The sequence below is a fragment of the Homarus americanus genome, unplaced genomic scaffold (assembly GCF_018991925.1).
Source record: "Homarus americanus isolate GMGI-L3 unplaced genomic scaffold, GMGI_Hamer_2.0 scaffold29855, whole genome shotgun sequence".
Taxonomy (NCBI): Eukaryota; Metazoa; Arthropoda; class Malacostraca; order Decapoda; family Nephropidae; genus Homarus; species Homarus americanus.
The window spans coordinates 1160-11060 of NW_024757730.1; the positions used below are offsets into that span (position 1 = coordinate 1160).

The following is a 9901-nucleotide window of genomic DNA, read 5'->3' on the forward strand; positions in this document are numbered from 1 at the left end:
TGTGACATTAGGTAAGACCTATAAATTTAATGTTATGCATTTCGGGATTTGCAATGCCCCTGCTACCTTTCAAAGGCTGATGTCACAAGTCACGGCCAATTTCCCTGGTTGTGTAGTATATTTAGATGATGTAATTTTTTCTGACACTTGGCCAGACCATTTATGTCAGCTAGACGCTCTCTTCACTGAGTTAGAAAATGTAGGACTTGTTATAAACTTTGCTAAGTCAGAATTTGTTTGTGCTCAACTTTTGTATCTGGGACATGTAATTGGGTTGGGGAAACTTGCTCCTCCCACAGCAAGGTGTGACACTAGTTCTTAGATACCTGTTCCATGTAACAAACGACAAGTCCGCAGATTTTTGGGTTGTGTGGGTTATTTTGCCGAGTTGGCACTACCCCTTACTGATTTGTTGAAGAAGGGTAATATTTTTTGATGGACTTCAAGGTGTCAGAACACTTATGTCATATCAAAATATGTGCAAGCAAAATTTTATTTTTTGGGGGGAAGTGTTACGACCTTGTCGTATTTTTCTATTATTTTTTTATAACATGCTTCAATGTTGTTCCATATTATTCCTGTAATGATGTGTTAAATTTACTATTATATATTCTAGTCACCTCCCCCTGTGCTGTTAAGGTTTTAAATGTCATTATTTGTTCAAGCCCATATTATTTCTTTATTTTGTAATGTAACAAGCATTCTTTGTTTCTCTAACGACCATCTGCATCATTAAATGACCCTTGTTTCACAGGCGTGGCGGGAGCCGACCTTATATATAGGACCCACCAGCAGACGGAGTTTAGTCCAGTCCTCCTTGTCATTCAGTTCACATTCTTTTGAGTGACACTTGTCACCTGTTACTTATACTTCATTTTATTTCTGTGATTGTTCCTGTCACCACCAATGTGGTATATCTATGTGAGTACCTATTTATGTCTCTTATGTGTCCATCAGTGCTTGCTTAGTTACATTTAAATAATTCAGTGTTGTTTCACTTTAGTTAATTTCAGTGTTAGTTTTTATATGTTTATGTAGTGTTAACGTAATCCAGTGCTTTATTTTTAGTCTATATATTTAAGCAGTTCTTTTGATGTTTCGATGTTTAGTATCATTTGTGTCATAAAGGTTTCGATAGTGAATCAATTTGTTGTGACAGCCTACAAGGCTCTTTATTGTGTTAATATTTAATTTAATTAAATTCTTAAAGATTTACTTTATTTATTTTTATTCCCTTTTAAATAACTTAAATTTTTTGTTTGGTTACGCCTAGAACCTGGATATTAAAGTAAATTAAGAGACGGCATAACAATATATAGGAATAATTTATCAAAGCAACACATTAATTATTTTGCAGTAAAATAATTTTTTTTGCACAATATACTCCCTTCCATTCCTCAGTAAGAGCGGTGGTGGTAGCTACAGCTTTACACCATTTAATATGAAATAAAGTGATATAAAGAACATTACTCTATTTATAAGTTGGTAAAAGAGTTGGCAGTGATCAACGTTTAAAAAAAGGACAGCACACCTTTAAAACTACACAAATAAATATTTTAATTGAGAGACAGAGTCCTAACCTCCCAAGGGATTTAACCTCTTGAATGTAAGATGCAGGATAAGTTTTGGGGATATTTTGGGGGGAAAAAGAGCATCTTATAAGGATGAAAAACGATACATGTATCAGAAGTGGGTTTTGTTTTTTCACTCTTCACTCTTACGCCACTTGACCACCTGCTACGTACGATAAAATCGCTTCAATATTGTTAAAGTGTGCTGCTGACGTGTTTTAATATCGTGATTTTTGGGCCTATTTGGGTGAAAACCCTCACTTTGGCCGATTCTTGTAACCTAACCCCAATGACACCATGGTAAAATGTTCACTTAATAATGAGGTTTTCAGAAGTACAACCCGATAGCACATCGAGGGATGGCTGTATGTTGAGACAATTTGATATTTCGTGCAATTTCGATTAACCTACAGCCCGATGATATGGAATTAACGAGGGTTCAGTGTATTGGGAATGTAACTCCAACCATTATTTGTGTTTCCCTCCTAAGCATTATTTGTGTTTCTCTCCTAAGTAAGCTATAAAAATCCATTAGATGAAAACAGTGACTTGACTGTAGCCCAGGAAAACTGCAGGGGTGATACAGCAGTAACACTTGCCCTTTACGACAGTGTAGTGGGTTCAATCCCTGGGTCAGATGTGAGAAGGTTGTTATCCAGTGTGACCCTACCAAACATCACAGCTTTTCTCTAGGTACATTGGTTTCCTCCTGTACTAACACAGGTCGAGGAGTTCACAACAAGGAACAGACAAACCCCCTAAACAGTTAGAATGATAATTAAAACAAAATTTAAATATTATATCTGACTCATAATGTGTCTGTATGTCTGTATGCTTACATTTTAAATCATATAGATGTAGTATTGCTGCCTAACGAGTGGTTACTATTACAAAGTTCTACCGGGTGGTGGCGATATTACATTAGGCAAATTATACAAATGTGAACGTAGCATGCATGTAACATTAGCATCATGGTGAACATATAGTGTGGAAGTTCTTCTATGTTGTAAGGCACCAATGTGCCACAGCGATGAAAGTCATCCTCATTACCAAGTTAATAAATATACAATATGTGATTTAATATAGCACTTTGTTATCATGCTAACAACATACATCTTTACAACACTGAATTGAAACTACAAACTATGATCTCTACTCCACAATATTAAAGCCAAACCATACATCTTTGTATTCTAAGTGTCCTCTAATGCATACAACTACAAACACAGGGTTAGTTATACCTCACTAATAACTGCAACTGCATATGTATTAAGTTAAACATGTTAATATGAAAATACACTAACTATTGTTAATTTACCTATTTATACTTAGATAAACTGTATCTTCGTGTTAATAAACACAAAGGTGAACAAGTCACCAATAAACCATTTTGAAGTTGAGTTACTGAAACTCTTGACCTTTACATAAAACAGAATGATGCTCATAGATGACAAATAAAAGAGTAGCTAAAATGTATCACGTTTATTAAAATGACACTATATTAGCTAACTTGCCTAAAAAAATAATTTTCATTCACAAATGATCAGAAAGTAAAGCCAAACATTCAGTATTTATTTAAATACAATTCAACAAGTGAGAGCGGACATGATTATGAAGGCATGAGGTGTACATGGATCCAAGTGTACAATCGACGCAGCTGAATATCTAAGACTTGATATTTGATACTGTTGATGCCATCCGTTTTGAATCTCTTTTTCCCACCACGTAAGAAGTAAACCCTGCAAAGATGGATGTTAAAGACTTTGTAGTAATTCAATAATTATATTGTTTTACGCATTTTCCGTTTCATTCTATAGTGACATCATTCGAACAACTGAACTAATGTTTTTACTTTATCTGTAAACTGAGTTACACGATTTTTAGTTTCCAGTTTACCTCTACCAAGAAGCAGGAAGGCTTCTATACATCTTCTACAATAATAGGATCATTGAGTACTTTTGTACATTTATCTTCTTTACTCTTACTCAAGTACACTATTTTCATCATTCACATGCATCCATATAACCCCAGTTATAAAAATCTTACAACCTGAATTTTATAGCACTAGTTGACCCTTTCAATTTTATTTATCTCTCTATATCAATACTCATCTTACCGGCTGAAGAACACAAAAGTCTGGATTGAATTCAAGAAATTAGTATACATCATGGGCATACAATATTATGAGATGAATTCTACTTATCATATGATTCAGGTGTCATAAACACATAATACAATGAGTTGAACTCTACTGATCAGTATAATGCTACAAGCATAGTATACTGCGGCTTAAATTGTACTAATTATCATCTTACAAATATACACGGAATTTGATATCCCATAATGCATAATAACTCGTTAATTAGTAATTTTATAAATTTACAACATTTTCTACATACCTCTCTGAACTGGGTTTGTCTTTCTTGTGAGGCATCATGGTAAAACGACCAGTAATATTTGGGGAACGAGATATGAAGAGACCATGGTATATTAACCTGTTTGACATGTCATCGTCTTCTCCTCCCCAGCCCCAGAATTTGTTGCTGAAGCCGTTCACAGTTCGAAAATGATCTACTGTCAGGCCACGTACACCACCAAATAACATTTGATAGGGCAACCTGTAATGACACCATAAATCACAAGCAATCAGAGTTGTAAAGTAACTAAATAAAATTACTTGAATACTGCACTCAAATAGCATTTTTGGGCAATTACTTTCAAAAAGTACTTAATTTTTTTAGTAGATTTACTTTTACTTAAGTATGGTTTTCTTGTACTTTCACTCAATACAATTGAAAAAAAAGACTCGTTTCTCGTTACATGCAAACTAATAATGGCGTGAAGGTAACCTTCACGGTGAGGGGAGGCACTAAGCAGTCACCTACCTAGAGGTCTCGTGAGGTGAGGTGACGTCAGATCAGGTCAGGTGGCAGTGGCCATAACAACAAACATTCCCGTTAATCTTCTTGTGTTCATTAGCAGCGGATCTATTGGCCCATACAAGGCAGCCCCGTTTACACCCAAACCCTATCGCTCATATATCCGCCCATCCTACGAGCATATTTGAAGTTATCCAGCGTATTGGAGTTAATGATGAAGTTCGGTAACTTGTTTCACTCATCAACTACTCTATTTTCAAACCTAAATCTAAATTTGTCTAATTCAAAACCATTGCTACGAGTTCGCTCCTTTTTGGATAGTTTCAGTACCTTTGTTATCCCACAATTGTTTAGCCTTGACTTTCATTTATACAACTCCATCATATCGCCCTTCACTTTACGTCTCTCGAGGGAGTGCAAATTAAGGTGCTTTAACCTGTGTCTGTACTCAAGGATCCTAATGCCCGGGAATAGTCTTGACATCCTCCTCTGTATGCTTTCTAGATATTCGATATCCATTCTGTAGTACGATAACCAGAACTGAACCGCGTAATCCAAGTCTTGTAACTAACACTCCTTTGGGTCGTCAGACCTTTGTATTAGTATTGATTTATTTATAATGCTGTTTAGTATATATATATATATATATATATATATATATATATATATATATATATATATATATATATATATATATATATATATATATATATATATATATATATATATATGTTAGCGGGAGAGAGAAGAGAAGACGGAAATGCTGCATTTAGCACCTTGCAGGTGTCAGGTGCAGGTTCTGAGAACAATTTTTTAGGGGGGTCGTTGCATACTTTTCTCAGCACATGAGGACAGTGCTGTCTTTTTTAGGGGGTCCATTGTAATATTCAGAAATTTCAGTGTAATTTCAAACGCCGCGCCATTGGCGATACTGAGTTTTCAAGGCCTATATGATATTAAATGTAATTTGCCGAATTAATAATGATGCGATTCATGAAGTTAAGGGACTATTATTGAATTTGAAATTATTATAGATAGTTTATCAGTCTGAATAATGTTACGGGTGTCCCAAGGAGTTATCAGTTAGGCGGAAAATATGTCACGTAGGCCTAAGCTAACGCCTTGAGAGGACACGAGGCTGGCTAGCTCTCAGTCACGTGGAAGCATTCGGAACCAACAAGACGTCCCTGCACGTCCGTCACAGAAAAAGTCACGTGGCCTAGTCACCTGTGTTGGGCTATTGCAGTATAACAAGTAAGTCTCAATCGATCTCAGACAGGGTTTAGATAGGGCAGTGATAAAGTTAACAAGAGCTAACAGTGAGTTCTAACAGTGAGTTCATTTCAGGGTTTCCGTCAGAACCCACTTGAATGCGAGAGTTGACTGCCGTTTGAGACTGCCGTTGATGATTGAGGATTGGCGATTGTCGCCGTTCGAACGATCAGTGTAGGCTTGTCACTGGTTAGTGGGGTAGCAAAGGATCTCTTGAGTGAAAGAGTGCTCCCGACAACTAAAACGACACAGGACCAGCATCAGCATTGGGTGATCAGTTCTTACCACGTGGGTGCACAACACCACGTGCCCTCGGTCAGCTAGAAGTATTACCTACTGGCCATGGTCACCTGCGGGCGTTCTCTCTTCCCGCCCATGGACGCACTGAGAGTACACTGAGGCTATCTGAGTAAATAAATGGTCACACACTGAGACCAGGAGTCTAGGGGATACCTACAGGAAAATTATATCTCCCTTATTACGGGTGTATGTCGAGTTGGGTGGAGCATGGTTCACGGGTATTGGTGGACCCAGTAACATCTCAATAATAGTGACAATATTTTTGTGTGTAGTTAATACCATTTTTCAGTTACTGATATTATCTTGACGTGTGTAGTAATAGTTCCTAAATGATTTTGATAGTATTGTTTTTTGATTGTTTGTGTCAGTAAGTGGAACCGGAGTGATACTGTGATTTAATTCCTTTAATGCATCTAATTTTTCTTTATAATTCCGATCTCAGGTATAACCTTTGTTCCCCAGAGTAGTGGTTAAGTTAGGTTAGGAAGTGTGCATCTGTTGGGGGTGATATAATTTTGTTGAGTGCCCTAAAGGCCTCTTCATTGTAGAGTTATTATTTCTTGTTTTTTTAATACCATTTTCTCAGTGCTGGATATTATTTTGTTGAAAGCCCTTAAGGCCTGTTTCATGTGTGCAAGCAACATTTCTTAATACTTCAAATTTATTGTTGCCTGAGTTCTAATAATTTCTATATCATGTATAACTTTTATTCCCCAGAGTAGTGTTTTAAGTTCAAGTTAAGAGGTGCGCATATTGGTGTACCATTATTTGATTGTGTTTGTAGTGTTGGAGGGAATATAAGTGTCTAAATTTTACAGTGTCTCACATTCATCCCAGTCACAGACGCTATCCTTCCACGGGTCACGGACAATTCATTTTGTTTAGTAGATTTAAGTGTTCTTGTGCTGGTACGGGATTTTTCTCAAAGGGGCGCTTCCACTGCCATTACCATCTAATAATCTTTAATAAACCCCAAGTCAAGTGAGAAAATAAAGTCCAGTAAATTCCGACCGGTTACATATATATGTATATTTCATGTAAATCCACAATGAAAACGTGGATAAGATAAATCTTGATAAAATCACACGGGAAAATGGAAACAAGACGAAAGCTAAGGTACTACGTTGTTTCCATTTTCCCGTGTGATTTTATCAAGATATATGTATATGTGTATATATATATATATATATATATATATATATATATATATATATATATATATATATATATATATATATATATATATATATATAAATTTGTAACTTGGCAGTGGCGACTCTAGGCGACTTGTACCTTTCCTTTCCGACAAACATTGATGCCTGCCTGTGGATATGATGAACTATGGATAAACACGTGGTAATCAACAATTCCCTGAGAACTACGCTTAAAATATTACCTTAATGAAGGATATATATATATATATATATATATATATATATATATATATATATATATATATATATATATATATATATATATATATATATATATATATATATATAGCTGTTAATGAATATGATGTATTTCTTTGTGTATGAACCTCTGTCCTGCGTGGCAGTAAGAAGTGATACCACCCTCAGTGTCAAGACCTGACTGAATTACTCAGAATAGGCAAACTGTACTACAAGCTTTGCCAATAAATTTGTTAAACTAAACTAAACTGCCTTCGTTGGAATATTGTATAGGTTCGTTGTTGACTGTGATTGGTGCTGGGTTTATTTTGGCAATGTGAATGGTCTTTAGTTTATTGGTTTGGATTTTCAACTTTTTTTCATAATCGTTAATTTGCTCGATGGCGTGGGCAGTTTTTCGTGCCATTGTGGGGGTATGAGATATTGGTTCACACTCAGGATGGGATGGAGAAAGGAAACTCACAATGTGCTCCCTGTATACATATTGTATTGGATGTACAATGCAGCTTGTTGCTGGGTAGGTAGCATGGTAATAAGCGTTGAGTAGAGAGAGCTGGGTGCTAAAGGTGCCCAGAGTGAGGGCACGCGGCTTGAGGGACGCCAAGGTCGCTGGCGGGAACGGCAGCCGCCAGGCTGGCGCGGAGGAGGAGGTGTTGCTTGCTGGTGGCACTGTGTAGAAAGAGGGTGGTCACAGCGGTGTCAGGCCTTATAAGGCGGGGGTAGGCGTGGGTAGATAGTATACCCCCGCTCCGTGGACGGCGCTGGAGGCGAAGGCTGGGGAATTCGAGAAGGTTCGGTGCTTGTAGGGGAGGAATCCACTACAATACTCCCCTTCCCCTCCGGGCGCGGCGGGAGGCTGGAGGTTGGCAGAGTTGCGTGCCACATGTGAGACAGAACGGGCGGTGCATGCCGCATGTGAGACATAACGGCGAGGGCGTGGATGAGCCGGCCGCTAGGGGGGGGGGTGGGGGCAACTCTGTCTAGATACACGAGGATCTGTGGGAGAAAAGAGGGAGAAGGAGGGTTGTGGAGGAGATGAGATGTTGTGGCCACTCGCGACAGATCTGGGAATCGTCAGATGCGCGTGCTGGGGTGTGTGGGTCTGCGTCAGGAGGAGCAGCAGGGGGTACTGCTGGGCCGGGGGCGTTCGTCTGAGGCAGGACAGGTGTGTTGGGGTCGGTAGGACGTGGTGCTTGGGGCAGGAAGAGGAGCGGCTGTCTGCTAAGAGTAGCAGAGTTGCTCTAGGGTGTCTTACCTGCAGTGTAGAGACAGTAGTTGTAGAGCCGATGAGAGCTGCCTCTGCGTGGGTAAGCCAGTCTTCTATGTTGCTTGAAGACTGGGAGAGTGATCAGTTTCTCCTCCATCCTGTGTGAGTGGTCACTCCGGGGTCACCATTTGTGGGGGTATGAGATATTGGTTCACCCTCAGGATGGGATGGAGAAAGGAAACTCACAATGTGCTCACTGTATACATATTGTATTGGATGTACAATGCAGCTTGTTGCTGGGTAGGTAGCATGGTAGTAAGCGTTGAGTAGAGAGAGCTGGTTGGTGAGGGTCCCAGAGTGAGGGCACGCGGCTTTAGGGACGCCTAGGTCGCCGGGCCGGCTGGACCGGGAGCCGCCAGGCTGGCGCGGAGGAGGAGGTGTTGCTTGCATTGGGTAGAAAAGAGGATGGTCACAGCGGTGTCAGGCCTTATAAGGCCGGGGTAGGCGTGGGTAGATAGTTGACCCCCGCTTCGTGGGCGGCGCTGGAGGCGCAAGCTGGGGGATTCGAGAAGGTTCGGTTCTTGTAGGGGAGGAATCCACTGCAGTATAAAGGTTGACTGAAATTGTGAATATATACTGTATATGTTCGTAGTTTGTTTTTAAATTAAGCTATTGTTGCGTACTGGATGTGTGGCCAGAAGATATCCCAGACTCAGGACGAGGTAGGAGAAAAACTCACAATTGCGTTTTCTTTATATATTGTAAGTACAGTGCAGTGCTAGGGAGATGCCGTGAGGTGAGAAACTTCCTCAGAAGACACGTTGGGTGAGTAGTGTGTTGAAGGGAGTAGCTGTGCAGGAGCTTCGTTATAAGAGGTGTTGCGTGTCGCTGGCCTCCAAGTTGACTGCCTCTGGGTTCAAGTTTAGAAGCTCCAAAAAGTTGTTGGTAGCGAAAGTCAGAGCGGGGAAGATGACAGAGGAAGGAGCAGGAGGTTAGGAAGGGAATTGTAGTGGGAGAGATAGTGCCGTGGCTTTACACGACTGCGTTTATTTGGTTAGCGCATAGCGCACGTATTTGGTTTTGTCTGTGTTGGGTGTGTGATCCTCGGGTCACCACTCCTCCGGATTGTGTTAATTCAAGTTTAGAAGCTCCAACAACTTTCCCTGAATACGAATTCGCAACCTTTCGATTTACAACAGGTACCTACTTTACTGCTAGGTGAACAGGGACCAAGGGGGCTAGGAAGAGTGTCCAAACAAC

General features: G+C 39.5%; 1 long non-coding RNA gene across 1 annotated transcript; it reads right to left on the reverse strand.

Annotated features, from left to right (window-relative positions):
• Window positions 1–2360: 2360 nt before the first annotated feature.
• On the reverse strand, window positions 2361–4243 carry LOC121857626. Its single transcript, XR_006087247.1, has 2 exons — window positions 3971–4243; window positions 2361–3310 (listed from the first exon to the last, which is right to left on the reverse strand). It is a non-coding gene; the product is annotated as an uncharacterized LOC121857626 (long non-coding RNA).
• Between the last annotated feature and the right edge of the window lie 5658 nt (window positions 4244–9901).